Genomic DNA, 14,345 nt, shown 5'->3' with positions numbered 1-14,345 from the left:
AGAACATTAAGAAATAGTATCCCTATTTTCTTACCTCCTTATTATTATACATACAAATTTACTCCATTTTGAGAACTCTTGGACTAATATTAATATACAATAATTTGAACTATGAAAACGTAGTTAAATTTGGAAAATAAAGTTTATGGCTCATCTTTCTCAAAAAAAAAAAAAAAAAAACAAAAGACTGCAGCAAAGAATGACAAAGCTGGGTGGTATTCGATGAAACCTCTCAGCAATTCATACATTGTCAAGATCGACACAGTAAATTGGGCTCATTTTTGCCTCTAAGTGACCATAAAGCACGTCTGAAATAGCCTGCTGGAAACAGCCACCTCCCCCAACTCTGCCACTATCATGATCTATTGTTGTGATTGTTACTTTTCGTTTTCCACTCAACACTTACGTAGGTTCTGGTTAGTGCTATTACTGAGTGGTTCGCCTGATGTATTGAGTACCTGCCGTGTAAGGCCCCGTGGTATCTACAGTGGAGACAGGAATTTGCCATCAAGGGGCTTTGTTAAGCTGTGCGTGAACACATCAAACCATTGTCAGTCTTTGGTAAAAAAGGATCACTAGATATGGCAAAATATAGTTGTTTTGAGGATTAGAGTCTGTACTAACTATGGTCCATTACAGACTGGTATACCACGTAGCATGAAACACTTCAGGTGTTCACTTAATGTAAAAAAAAAATCTACAGAATGGGGAACTGTGCCATCATAATGTTTGCTAAGACTGAAAACAAAGGAATTCCATGTTTCAAAGTTATTTTTCCCTCTCTAGGACAAATGAAATCTGATGCAGAATTGAAAACACAAGCTATACAGTGATATTTAATTGCCTCAGCAGCTACTACAGCAATTTTGGGTTTAATGATTTAATTTCCGGCCAGCTTCTGCATGTATTGCACTAACATTTGCCAGCTGGCTTCAGAATGTGGACCAGAAGTTTAAGAAAAAAGAAACACTACCAGTAATTTTTATATTAGCAAAAGACTCTTTCTTCTTCTAGTGTTTCTGTCTCAGGGATCCAGTATTATTTGTCATTTTTTGATCCAGGAAAGACCTGTGAGTCCTCAAGAGTCATTCATACCAGCTTAATGGCAGGATCGCCTGACTTGGGAAATGATGCATCGCTGAGAGCAAAGGAGAGACGAGAAACAGGGTCAGTTTCACTGTGAGGCGGGGGACCACTGCCGACCTGTGCTTCAGGCCGCTGACTCGTGCTTCCTGTGTTTAAAGTGAATGATCCTGGGAAAGTTGAGTTACTGCACACAGGAGCACTCCTTCCGAGGTAAAGGGGAGAAAAACAAAGTCACGCCAAGCCCCACAACTAAGAGCGTTTGTCCTAAATATCACCTTTTCTCAGGATGTATTTCTCTAATATAGGTGTGCAATTCAACACGTAAAGGTATTCAAATTGTAATAAAAATAGGCTGCTTATTTTTCTGTGATAATGCCTGTCTTGGCTGGAGTCCCCCGGAAGCTGACCCTGCCCTACGGTTTCCAGGCTCGAATTTAACTTGGGAGGTGATACCAGGAAACACTAGGAGGGGATGGGGAGGCCAGGTGGGAAAGGGGAGGAAGCGAGAAGAGGTGTGGGTGAAGGTGGTCCTGAGGGCACTGGGGCCCAGCCTCGAGGGCAGCTCTGGACATGCTGGATACCGGGCCTCCCAGCCGCCCCAGGGGCCCGGCAACCAGAGCTCCACACCAACTCCTCGCCTGTCTTTGGCTGAAGCCTGCTTCTGGGCCAGGAAACTCTCCAGTGCTTCCAGCCTACCACGTGTCCAGGAAGAAAGACCCAAGGCACAGCGGCAGGTGCCAGAGAGCAGAGGGGCAGCAGAGGGGGTATGGGTGGGCTCTGGCGGGCACTGCTACACCCTGCTGTGTTCACCTGGTCCTATCACTAGTGCCTCACGCTGAGTTCCACCCACACCAGGAGTGCTGATAGGTTGAGCTGTGGGTTCCTGCTGCAGTTAGTCCTGGGGCCATAGAGGTTCTCAGTATCTTCCTCCTTTACCACTCGTTCTGGATGTCCTCACTCTCCACCAGCACTTCTGCTGGCCTAGGTTGCTTGCTTGATGATGTTGCTTGCTTCGTCACTGTGGGGTCTGAGCCCCTGGTTGCCATGCCCCTGTCAGGCCAGGGGTGCTGCGTTATCCATTTGCTGCTATCACCAGGCACGGAAAAGATGCCCAGTGAGTGCCCTGAGTCCAGAAGTAATCCTCCCTGCCCCTATTTCCTACTGATCATCAGGGTCATTTTTTTTTTTTTTTTGTCGCCTGTATGAGGAGCCCAGGGGAGGAGGTCTTTAGATTCAGTGGAACCTTGTGACCCCTGGCAGAGCATCCTTCCCTGCCGCAGGAGCAGGGCTCTACTGGGGACGCAGCACCGTATGCTGGTATTAGGTTCACAATACACCCTGCATCCCACCCCCGCAAAACGTTATCCCCGGCCAGAGCTACAGTTGTGCCCTTGAGGCCCTTCTAATGTTCTACCAGGGTGGCACCTTCTGGGTGTGTGAAGTAGGGCGGACCCCGTGCATCTTGCGGTACTGGCCCTCTGTCATACCTCTTTCACTCTCAAACGGGTCCCTGTCCCAGGTGATATCACGGGAAGGCCCCTGATGATAAATCAGACACAGTGAGCAACTGCACAGTGATGACTGCCAGAGCCCTGCAGGCAGGGAAGACTAACTCGAACCCGGATCTGCATCTGGGTCTGCGGAAATCCGCTTGCCACCCAGTGGCTGCCAGGCCTCCGGGAGGGAAGGCCCCGTCCCCCCGCTGCACCTCGGTCTCCGCGTCCGGAGGGGCGGACGCAGCGTGCAGCTCCATCGCCGCCACCACGGCTACACACTCTCAGGCCCCGGAGCAAACAGGCCGGCTCGTCGGCTGGAGTAACCCGCACAGGCGAGCGGAGAGGAAGGCCGAGGAAGCAGAGGCGCGGCCTGCCCTCAGCCCTGGTACACACAACTCACGGCTCCTTCCGCACTAAACCGAGTGGCCGGAAGAGCGCGTTCCCTTCCGGTCCCGCCGCGCAAGGGGTAGCGCGTCACTTCCGGCCGGCCCGCGGCGGCCGCTCCCTGTCAGGCAGCCGGTTCCCCCCGGCCGGGGCCGGACGGGCCGCCTTTCTGTTTCGGAGGCCGGCGCCCGGCAGCGCCCGCCCACCGAACCCGAGCACTGTCCACGTTCAGGGCTCCCGGCCGCGAACACCATGGCGTTCCGGCCTGCGCGTCGCCTGCCGCCCAGACGCGGTGGCTCAGCCTGAGGCTCCTGAGGAAGCGGGGTCGCGGCCAGGTCCTCCGCTCCCATCCGTCTCCCAACTCCCCCCACCCCCCACCCCCACCCCGCCCCTGGGGCTCGGTCGTCGGGCGCTCGACGCTCGACTGCGCGGCGGATCGACGCCCTCGGCGCTCCGGCGGCGGAAGTGAGGGCGTTGGCGGCGGGGCGGCCGCGGCCAGGGAGCCCTTGGTCGAGCGCGGGGCCCTGTCCGTGCGGGCCTGCAGGTAGGTGTGTGTGGGGGTGAGGCCTTGGCTGAGGCCGGCCGGGGCCGCCGTCAGCCCCGCGCCCCCCTGCAGCCGAGACCGTGCGGAGGGGCCCCTGCGCAGGTCCCGGAGCCCCGCCTCCGCCCCGCCGTCCGGGGCCCCTGCTGGGGACTCGGAGCCCCGCCCCGGCTCCCGGCGTGCGCCTTCGGAGCGCCGAGCCTCGGGTGCGGGTGGCCGTTGGCCTCAACTGCTCCCTGGCGCGCCTGCTTACCTGTCCCTGCGTGGGGTTGCGGGGTTCACTGGCGGGGAGCGAAGTCAAGAGGCCGGTGTTGCTTGTTTTCTTCGGTCGCGTCACTGGAGAGCTGCGCCGAGCGTTTACTGGGCGCCCGTCGCCGTGTCTCCGGATCGATTGCGTTATCCCCACTTGACGGACGGCGAGACGGAGCTCATCGTGGCGGCGCGCCTAGCCGTCAGTCTCAGCGCGGGCTGCCGTTGCGGCCGCGCCCGGACGCAGGCGCTCCCCCCGTGAAGCCGGGGCGTGCTCAAGCGGGCGGGAAACCGCGCGCAGGCGCTTCTCTCGGACGGGAAATAGGCGACCGCTCCTACTAGCGAGTCTGAGAAACGTGTGCCTTTCTTTCTTTCTTTCTTTTTTAATGAATCTGAGTAAACTTGCAAGAAAAGCTCTAACAAAGGGTTTTAGAACGCTTAAGTAAGTCACCTGGATGCGCTGTATTGAAAAGCTCGTTCTCGCTGAGGGTGTGCGCACCGCTCCTCGAACGCCTGACGATGCTCTGCTTACATTCTGGGCAGGCTTGGTGTAACGACAGGAACTGACAGCCTGAAGCTTCCCAGGGAGCCTGTGTGTCCAACGTGGTGGATCCCCAGCGGGTGATGGAAAGAGGGCGATGCGGGCTTGGTACTTAGATGCTCTCTTCTGTCTGGTTCAGTAGAAGTCTAGTAGTTTTGAACAGAGGGCCCCCCAGCGCAACTTGGAACAACTCTTGGAAGTTTCAGAAAATGTTTTTTTTTTTTTCTTGTCAGGCATTTAATTTCCCGAGCTGAATATCGTGTTGAAAGTTCTCTCTCTAAAAGACGGTTTATCAGCATGCTAAGTCGAATTTTCATTCATCCCACAAATATTGGAGAGCCCGTGCTGTATGACTCTAATGGGAGGGGGGACTAGTACTTAAAATTTTTGCACAGGCAGCCTTTTAATAAAGGACTTCGGACAGTTTCCAGTGCTGGGCCCGGCAACCTGAGGCCATGTAGGACATGCTGGTTGTGCAGTTAGCCTCTTCATTACTGCTCACCTGTTCTCCACCTTACTCCTGCCATCTCGCCAGGGCTCCTAGTTCAGCGCCTGCCACAGAGTAGAGCTTACATGTTTTCCGAGTGCGTGGGGTTTAGGCCCGTGTTGGGTAGAAAGGATTGTAAATTGACTGGGGTGGGAAGTAACGTCCATCACTCTGCTGAGCAGTATGCTAGGACCTTGATTGTTCTCAGACCCTGGGGCAGGTGTTCCTGGATCCCCGGGAGTGCCTGGTGAGACCGCATGGTGGAAGTGTTCGCTACCGTCACATGATGCTGTGCGTGTTTATGCCGATTGGAAAGAATTGCTGATACAAACACAAGCTTACGGTAATTGTAGAGAAATGAAGCACCTCTGTGGACACACCTGTAGGCATCCTTAGGCCTCAGTTTGAAAATTATGGAGTCGAAGCACCGTTTACTGGTCCGTGTGCTACCACCACCCGCTTTGTAGCGTGGGCTGAGCTACTTAACAGCCTTTTTGGGCTTCAGTTTCCTTTTGTACCTGAGAATACATAAAACTAGATTATCTCAGAATTCTTCCTGCTTTGAAATTTTCCAACTCAGTGAATCCTATAACCACTTAGCGCTTGTCCTGTCCTGTGGTATCTTAGGGGTTGTAGCTATTGTTGGTATTTACACGTCTGTCAGAAGACTAAGCTCTTGCCAGACAGGGATTAGCCTTAGTCATTTTTGTATCCCAATTTTAGCATATGCCTGACACATGTTAGAAATAAAATTAGTCTGTATTCAGAAAGGAGATATTTTTGCCCTCTCCATTAAATAGCCAAGAACTAAGCTGCAGTATTCAGTGTAAGTACAGCAGGAATTCAGAGGTGGGAAGGATCTTTTGGGGTTGGAGCAATTGGGAAGGCTTCATGGAGATCAGACCTTGATGGGGGAGGATGTGGCCCTTCCGAGAGAAGGCACGTGAACGTCTGGGTGGCTTATGAGAAACAGAGGCCCATAGGCTGGGAAGTGAGTGCATTTTGGATTATGGAGTTCCTTGAACTTCAGGCAGAGGAGTTTGGAACTGACTTACGAGGCTTTTTTTTCCTGGAACATTGTATTAGGTTTGCTCAAAAGCTTCATTAACATCCTTTAATACTGTTGGTAGCAGTTAAGACTGGGGTGGACTATACAGTTTGCTTAATTTTCGGTTTGGGTTTGAGTAATTCCTTCTACTTACTGTTTCCCACTTACAGTCAGTGTTGGTGCCAGTATGGAAAGAGCAGTGGACACTGGGACTTAGGAAACCTGGATCTTAGTTAGAATGTAAGCTGCGCAAGGCAGATCCTCGGCACGACCTGGGGTGCTGTCTTGGCACAAGTTCGCTTTCAGAAGTCCTTGTGCAGCGCTGACTGAGCTCTGCCTTTGCTACTTGCTAGCTGTGCCACTTTTGACAGGGTTGACCTGTAGTTTCATCTGTAAGCTTTGGTGCATTGTTTACGGCCATATCCGCTTGTAGAGTGCGGGGTGTATGATTTTAACTTTTGTTGTATTATAATTTTACTGAAAGACAAAACAAGAAAAAAAGCAAGGAATATTTGGTGTTAGTTTAATTTTAATGAAAGCCCCATGTGATTGACATATCTGGGTAAGTCAGGGTGTCAGGAATCAGAATTCATGCCAGATGGTTCAAATACTGAGATTTAAATAAAGAAACTACTTGCAGAGGTGTGGGCAGAGTGAGGGAACAAACGGGATAGTGAGGCCCAAAGGGCAACTAAACAGCTGGAGGGGACAAAGGAGAAAGCAGAGCTGCCCCAGCTGGAGCTTCGGCGGAGGGGTGGCTGCTGCCAGAGGTGTGGTGCTGGGGGAGCAGGACGGAGGTGCCCCAACCTGAGACTGGTTCACCTCTGAAATAAGGATCTCAGACCCCCCACTCTTTGCTGGCAGTCTCTTGTCTTTCTGACCCTCACTCAGTTACCTCCCTCTGCTCCTTTACCCGATTTCTGTCACCGTCCTACCAGGATGCTCAGTTGTGTCCTCCCTCATCTTTCTGTGGCATTTGGCCGACAGATTCTCAGTCCTGGACCATCTCAACTCTTTGCCTTTTTTAAATGCTTGAACTGAGGTTCTGAGACTAGAAGGGAAAAATCATAGCGTCTAGATTTGTACCCCTATAAATCTGTGGTCACCACTCGCAAGTGGCCATCAAAGAGGCCATCAAAGAGTTTTTTAGAGTTTTCTTTGTTAGCCACCTGCTGCTTCTCTGCAGAATCTATTTTAAGCATTTTCTACTCTTCTCAAACCTCTCATCTTTACACATAATCGGTCTCCACTAAGCAGATAATCTTGCCACCTGAGAACTATAAGAGCTCTCAGAGGAGAACCCTGGGCTCTTTCTTCCAGAACCTTTCCTCCTCCCAGTTACATTGAAAGTGGTTGCCTTTACCCCAGGACGGATCCCTGTACCCCTGCACTCCTGCCTTTGGGTGCACTTCACTCAGTGTTCCTCTCTTGCTAAAGGCTCCTTCCAGTCAGCCTTTAAACGTGCTTAGACAGACAGCAGCAAAGCAAAATAGAAAAACAACAATAAAAAGGTAGCATCCTCTTTTGATTTCACATTCACCTGTTAAAGTTTCTCTCTCTCCTTCCCTTCCCAGCCAGATTTCTTAAATAGTTGTTTATATGCCGCATCAGTCACCCCACTGCTGTCTGGTTAGGTGCCCACCACTCTGCTGAAGGCCAAGGTCACCTGGGACCCCCTTGTCACTAGGTCTTGTTCCTGTCATTTCCCCAGTGTAGTGCCAGAGATCCAACAAATGCTTAATAGATACTTGTTTTGACTGAACAATCTGAGGGTACTCCCTTGTTTCAGATCCCGGTTTATCTGCATCTTTTTGTTTTTCTCTTTTCTATTAAAGATTTTTTTGATGTGGCCCATTTTTAAAATCTTTATCGAATTTGTTACAGTATTGCTCCTGTTTTGACATTTGGTTTTGGTGCAAGGCATGTGGGATCTTAGCTCCCCCACCAGGGATAGAACCCGCACCCCCTGCATTGGAAGGCAAAGTCTTAACCACTGGATCGCCAGGGAAGTCCCCTCTTTGTTTTTCTTAGGGATGGGAATCTGACACTGTCATCTTGGAGGTGCTGGGTAACTAGTCTCTGTATGTATCTCAAATCTTCTGGGTCCCCTAAACACAAATAGAAATCTGTTTTATTTGATAATGACCTTTTCAGTATTGTCCAGGTGACCTGTCTTTCCAGGGGGACCTGGACATTTTTTCCCTAAAAAATTACATTTCCTAAAATATCAAGAAGTTATGTTTTGTCCACCCCACGTGGGTCTAGTAAAGAGGAAGTGGTAAGGACATGGGGACAACTGGCAATAGACTTGACAAACGAATAATGCCGTGCTTTGACATGAAGCACTCTCCTTCTTCCTTCCAATAAGTAGCGTATCTTCTTTGAGGTTTTTGTTCTTATGTTTCTGTTTTTGAAGGGTGGTGGTAGAGGGAGGGGATGGATTTGCACTGTTCTGTTTCATTTTTGATATGTCATCAGTGTCCATTGGCATGAGTTAGAGGACCAGTCACCTTTGGACCCACAGCTTTTCGCTTTGAAATGTAGTGAAGGTAATTGTACCCTAGGAGGAGACTTAGCCTGCTGAGGCAGAGATTTTATAGTTTCTGGGAAATAAAGGAGCATTTTAATAAACTCTTCTAATTAAGATGGAATCCAGTGCTTGTTTTAAGGGAATAGCTGGGTAATCAAGTATTTATGTGATAGATGAGGTGTGTGGGAGCTCTGGAGAGTGGAATTGTCAGGCTTTCCCTGTGGACTGTCTGGCTTCCAGCATTCCCTGCTAGTCGCCTTGTGTACCTTCTCTCCCTTTAATACCGTACCTCCAAACGTTGGAGCGGGAGTGAAGGTTTTTTTCCCATTAAAAAAAAAAAGTCCCGTTTATCAGTTTTATATATATATATATATATATATATATATATATATATATTTTTTTTTTTTTTTTTTTTGCTTTACGCGGGCCCCTCACTGTTGTGGCCTCTCCCGTTGCGGAGCACAGGCTCCGGATGCACAGGCTCAGCGGCCATGGCTCACGGGCCCAGCCGCTCCGCGGCATGTGGGATCTTCCCGGATCGGGGCACGAACCCGTGTCCCCTGCATCGGCAGGCGGACTCTCAACCACTGCGCCACCAGGGAAGCCCTATCAGTTATATTTTTTAAATCATTGGATTTTTTTCCCCAAATGAGTTGAAACTTATATATTCATTAAAAAACCCAGTATACTTCAGTTATACTTTCTTTATAGGAGTAATAAAGGAAAGAGGTATAAGGAGAGAGCTGGGAAAGCAAGGATGCTTTATCTCTTGTCTGTCCAGCTCTTCCGCTGACATCCCTTCTGAGACCTCAGGAGCCGCCTTAGTACACTTGGTACCCCACGGATTCTTTCAGATGTGTGCATGACTCTGTTTTTGTTAACCATGATTTTGAGATGGAGCAGGAGGGAGATGATTAACTTAGGACACTGGACAGGAGTTCAGGACCTTGTGTCTAAGACTTGTCCTGCCCCTGAGCGGAGATGGTGAAGGGTGTGGCAGTGTGATAGAACTTGACCTTGCTCAGGAACAGTAGAGTATACAGAAGACAGAAGGAGGTAAATCACCATTCTCTGAGACTTTTCCCCAGGTCTCTGGGAGATCCCTCTGGGGCCAGCTGCCCCTGCCATGCCTTGCCCTGTGGGGCAGGTCTATCCTAGGATAGGTTGAAGTGGCTCCAGGAAGATGTGGTGAATTCTGCAGTTTGGGTCTGTTGGTGGGTGGCCCAAGAGTCTAGTTGAGTATGATTTTATTTTTCAGACTCATTAGGCAGTTCTGCAACCAGATTTGTCTGGGGGTCCTTTGGATCCAGGGCGGCTCTGGGCAGGATAGGTCTACCGAGTGCTTCTCAAACACTCCTGTGCACAGAATGGCTTAGATGTGTATTAGTGGGTTGGACTGGGCTGCTGAGAGTCCGCCTTCCTGATTTGCTCCCTGGTGATGCTCATTTGAGTAGCATGGGGGTGGAGGCGGGGGGGGGGGCGTTGGGAGTTTATTATTATGATGATTTGGTGGTTTGGGGCGGGGGGACTCACTTTTCTACGGCCTGACCTCAGAAAATAGTGCTTCAGCATCAGGAGGCTTTCCTTGGCCTATTTGCTGAAGGTTCTCCAAGTCCTCAATGAGTCAGAACTTCTGTTTTTCCAACTCCTGGCCTAATCCCTTTAGCTGAGCTGGGCCTCTGGGTACCTGACAGTGAAAGAACACCTGATCACTCGTTTTGTTCAGATTTCTTGTCTGCTATTCAAATCAAAATTCTTCCTTACTAAAATAGTAAAAAATTTTGGTTTAATCCTTTTAAAGCTACTTTGGTGGTTACGTTTTCTGTTTTTTCCCCCCAATGCTGCTACTTGTTATTTTTTTCTATGTACATTTAGCCTGAAATTATGTAAAAAATAATTTACTGTGGTTTTTTTTTGTATCAGTAAGTCTTTTGGAAAATTAAAGATTGTGCCACAGTGAAATATGGGAAAATTATAAAATTAAAATTTTCTGACCTCTGTTGCAGAAACACTTCATGCTGTGCACTTCATTAAAAGAAAAGAGGCAGGCGGATTAAAACCAACGTAATATAAATCTAAAAGAAAATGCATTTATTTAAGTATATATTATAGATGATAAGAAAATACGTTTGTCTTTATTTTAATGAAATGCTTTTATAATGGTAATTTTCTCTTTTGACCTGTGATGGATAGGAGGTTAATTGATGTTAAATGGATGCTTTGTTAATCCTTCATCAGCTACTAAATTGGTTGGGGGAGTACAGGTCAAGGCCACACAAGGCCGGGACTGGCTTGTTTTCTCAGGGAAACCACTCTTCGCTGTCCTGCCTCTCTCCCTTTCTGGCTCTCCATTCCCTCCTCCCCCTCCCCCCTCCGCTCCCCCCTCCCATCTCTCTCCTCTCCCCTCCCCCCTTCCCCCTCCCCCTCCCCCCTCCCCTCCCGGCCCCGAGTGACAGCTGTTGGACGTTGCGTGCGAGTTGAGCCGGCGCTGTGTGGTCCGAGTGTGTGGTCTCCCTCAGCCGAGAGGCTGCTAACAGGGTGGATGGGGGAGAGCACGCCTGTTTACTTTACTTTCTTTCGGATGCCGGTTGTGCCCAGAGTTTCTCCTAAGCACGAGCAGCTTCGATCCCTCCCAGCTGGGCTGCAGCCTCCCCCTGCGCTGTCTCCCTGTTTGATCCCCGAGGCTCACGGCACTGCTGAGTGCTGGGGTGATTTTGCTTTCGCTGTGCCAAGATATGTGGCCTTGGAGACGTTTCTTTTGAGATAGAGCTAGGGAAGTAAAGCAGAAATTTCAAGATAAGTGACAAAGTTGATGCATTTTTAGAAATTGGGAAAGCTATTATACAAAATTTGGGTCAAATGAATCCAGCTCTGCTTATGTAAAGGAATCTGGGAGTTAAGTGACATCCTGTCATGTATAACAATTTTAATAAAAGTAACCAATTTAAGCTGACAGTTGATTCCTTGACCTTTTGTGAAAATCTACATTGATTTTGGCATGCCTGTTTACTGTAGTTATTATATTGTCAGCAGTCATATTGGCTTATTTCATAGTAAAGATCTGACAAGTCGAGACCATTAAAAAAAGAGACAACAGGCCCCAAATGGAAGCACTTGTGCTAAAACCCATGTCACCAAACTGAGACTTTAATACCTAATTTAATTGCAGTTTCAGGCTTTCCCAGGAAGATAGTCTTAACCAGTCAGTCTGAGATTGCCTGGTCAGGACAGTGAGGTAATCCCTGCTGTTCCCCGGAGGAAGGTGACCTTGCCTGAAACAGCTCTATGCTGGTAACTTCTTTATCCAGCCCCTTCTGCCTGCAGAAGTCTTCCACTGGGTACAGCTCGGAGGAGGACCGCCTTTCTATTTGCTAGATGGGGTGTTGCCCAATTCATGAATTGTTGAATAAAGCCAATAGGATCTTTAAATTTACTCAGTTAATTTTTTTTAAATGAGACAAATGAAACTTTGTTTTCATGCAATAATATAAATTTAGGATCATATCTTTTTTTCCTAATTCTTTTTTTTTTTTTTTTTTTTTTTTTTTTTTGCTGTACGCGGGCCTCTCCCTGTTGTGGCCTCTCCTGTTGCGGAGCACAGGCTCCGGACGCGCAGGCTCAGCGGCCATGGCTCACGGGCCTAGCCACTCCGCAGCATGTGGGATCTCCCCGGACCGGGGCATGAACCCGTGTCCCCTGCATCGGCAGGCGGACTCTCAACCACTGCGCCACCAGGGAAGCCCCCTTTTCCCCTAATTGTTTCATTATAAATAGCTTAGTTTCTTGATTTCATTCCTCTCTCATTCCTGAACATTCTCATAGAGATGGTTAAATATCTTGTGACTTAAAGTGAGCACATGTGGACTGTTGATGTCATTGGGATTTTCCATTGTTTACTTCTTCCTCTCCCTGTCTTCCCAACAGTCTTGCTGGAATGGAGTTGGTGTTGCTGATGCCTGTTCAGGACTGGAAAGGCTAGGCCACTGACGCTTTCCAAAGGGGCTAATACAGGTGGCTTATTGTTGTTCGACTGCTTTTCCCGCTGATTTTAACCCTGGCTTTCAGTAAATGAGCTGGGAGGGTAAAGCCTTCCTCCTCTCCCTTGCTCCCTTTCAGTCCTGGCCTTGGCCTTCCTTAATCTCATTTGATCTTGTATCAGAAGATTTTAGAACTTAGTAGTGTCAAATGCTTTTAAAAAAAGAATACTGCCATCCTGTATTTCCTCTTGGTCCATTTTTGGGAGGTTCTGTGTTTGTGGTGATAATGATAATCTAATGCTCCTAGGAATTCTGAAGTCAAATTAGTATAGTCACAAAGTCGTGTACACATCACCACAATCTAATTCTCTAACACTTTCATCACTCCACCATCAATCCTTTTCTGTTCCCCTCCTCTAGCCACCACTAATCTACTTACTGTCTCTACGGCTTTACTTGTTCTGAATTTTCATATAAATGGAGTCATAAAATATGTAACCTTGTGTGTTGATTATGGCAAAATGTGTGTAGTGTTAGTAATTTCATTATGTCTTTTACGTAACAAATGAAAATGATGTAGAGAGAGAAAACACTGATAAACAGATGCTACAGTCAAGTAACCATTAAAAATAAAATTGAACTTACGTTTTGGAAACAGATGTTTAACAGGAGCTGTGACACGCTCTAGGCTTATCTCTGATAGAAGTGCCCCTTGTGTACTGCCTGTCACCCACCCCTCCGCCGCAGCAGTCCTGCAGGGTCCTGAGTTGCACAGTGTCATCCGTGTCATTGCTGACCGGTGGTTTGAACTCTGAGTGGATAAATCCTGATTGGACCTAGTCTCTCCATTTCTTGCTTCGAATTTACTGGGCTGAGTCCTCCAGGAATGAGCCCTGAGCAGGGAAGCAGGAAAAGGGGCCGCTGGCGTGGAAACTGCCCACAAGAGCAGCGCGTCCTTTGCAGGGCAGAGAAAAGCGTCTGTAGAGCCACAGTACCTTGGCAGCGTTTTTAAAAATAGCATCTCCAAATGCTTCTCTGTTGCAGACAACTTCGCCTTTAAGCCTAAGGGAAAAATGACTGTCTTTGTTTGGACTTTACATTATTTAGACCTGAAGAGTTGGAATCTTTTGTGGGGTTTTTTTGGAATATTTTTTATATTCTCAGTACTGCTCCATTTTTTTATGTGTGGATTTTTTAAACTGAAAAATCAAACTTAAATCAGTTTGGGCTTGGTTTTTGTAGAAATAAAAGATGGTGAAAAATAAATATTTTTCTAATCAGAGATTTATGAGGGGTAAAACTCATTTTGGTTTAAACATTTTAAGGATTTTTGGGGAAAAGGGGACTCAGTATTAAAGAGCTGACCGTACACATTAGATTTCTGATTTTCAGGTAATTCTTTATGGAAGTGGTAATAGAATAGGAAACTTTTCACCTCTCGGGCATTACATTTGGAGGCCACCCCTCCCATAGGCAGCCCAAGAAGAGGAGTTGTTCTGCACGGGTCTTGGTAGTTAATTTGGATTCACCTCTGATTCCTTCCTGTGGCGTGAACTATAACCTGCCTGGAAAGTGAGCGCCTCTGGGCTGGGTGGCCAGAGGAGCTGTCATAGGCTGATCGAGTAAACTTTTACGATACAGTTAGAGGACTCAGTTTCTATAGTAGTTTTTGGTGCTTGCTATTGTGGCACAGAGTTATTGGTTTAAAAAACCAATGGGAGGGCTTCCCTGGTGGCACAGTGGTTGAGAGTCCGCCTGCCGATGCAGGGGACCACGGGTTCGTGCCCCGATCCGGGAAGATCCCACATGCCGCGGAGCGGCTGGGCCCGTGAGCCGTGGCCGCTGAGCCTGCGTGTCCGGAACCTGTGCTCCACAACGGGAGAGGCCACAACAGTGAGAGGCCCGCGTACTGCAAAAAAAAAAAAAAAAACCAGTGGGATACAGCACAGAATCAAGGAATGGCATCTGTCCTGCAGTGGGACAAATCAGGTCGACATCCCTCTCAA

The 14,345-nt window shown here is 48.4% G+C and overlaps 1 protein-coding gene across 5 annotated transcripts in view; it reads left to right on the top strand.

The window, feature by feature from the left end:
• The first annotated feature begins 3,071 nt into the window (after window positions 1–3,071).
• The window catches only part of EXOC2 (exocyst complex component 2), a 153,878-nt gene continuing 142,604 nt past the window's right edge, over window positions 3,072–14,345 (top strand). For 2 of the 5 annotated variants that reach the window (XM_060111136.1, XM_060111137.1), the window contains exon 1: window positions 3,072–3,510. The gene's annotated coding sequence lies outside the window, so the exon portion shown is untranslated. Of the gene's footprint in view, window positions 3,511–4,315; window positions 4,406–5,102; window positions 5,128–14,345 lie in introns of those variants that run through there. The other 3 variants (XM_060111138.1, XM_060111140.1, XM_060111139.1) reach the window with 3 other exon arrangements.

This window comes from Mesoplodon densirostris, chromosome 10 (genome assembly GCF_025265405.1).
Source record: "Mesoplodon densirostris isolate mMesDen1 chromosome 10, mMesDen1 primary haplotype, whole genome shotgun sequence".
NCBI lineage: Eukaryota > Metazoa > Chordata > Mammalia > Artiodactyla > Ziphiidae > Mesoplodon > Mesoplodon densirostris.
The sequence above is the reverse complement of the archived record's forward strand: the minus strand, read 5'-3'. Positions and strand labels throughout refer to the sequence as shown.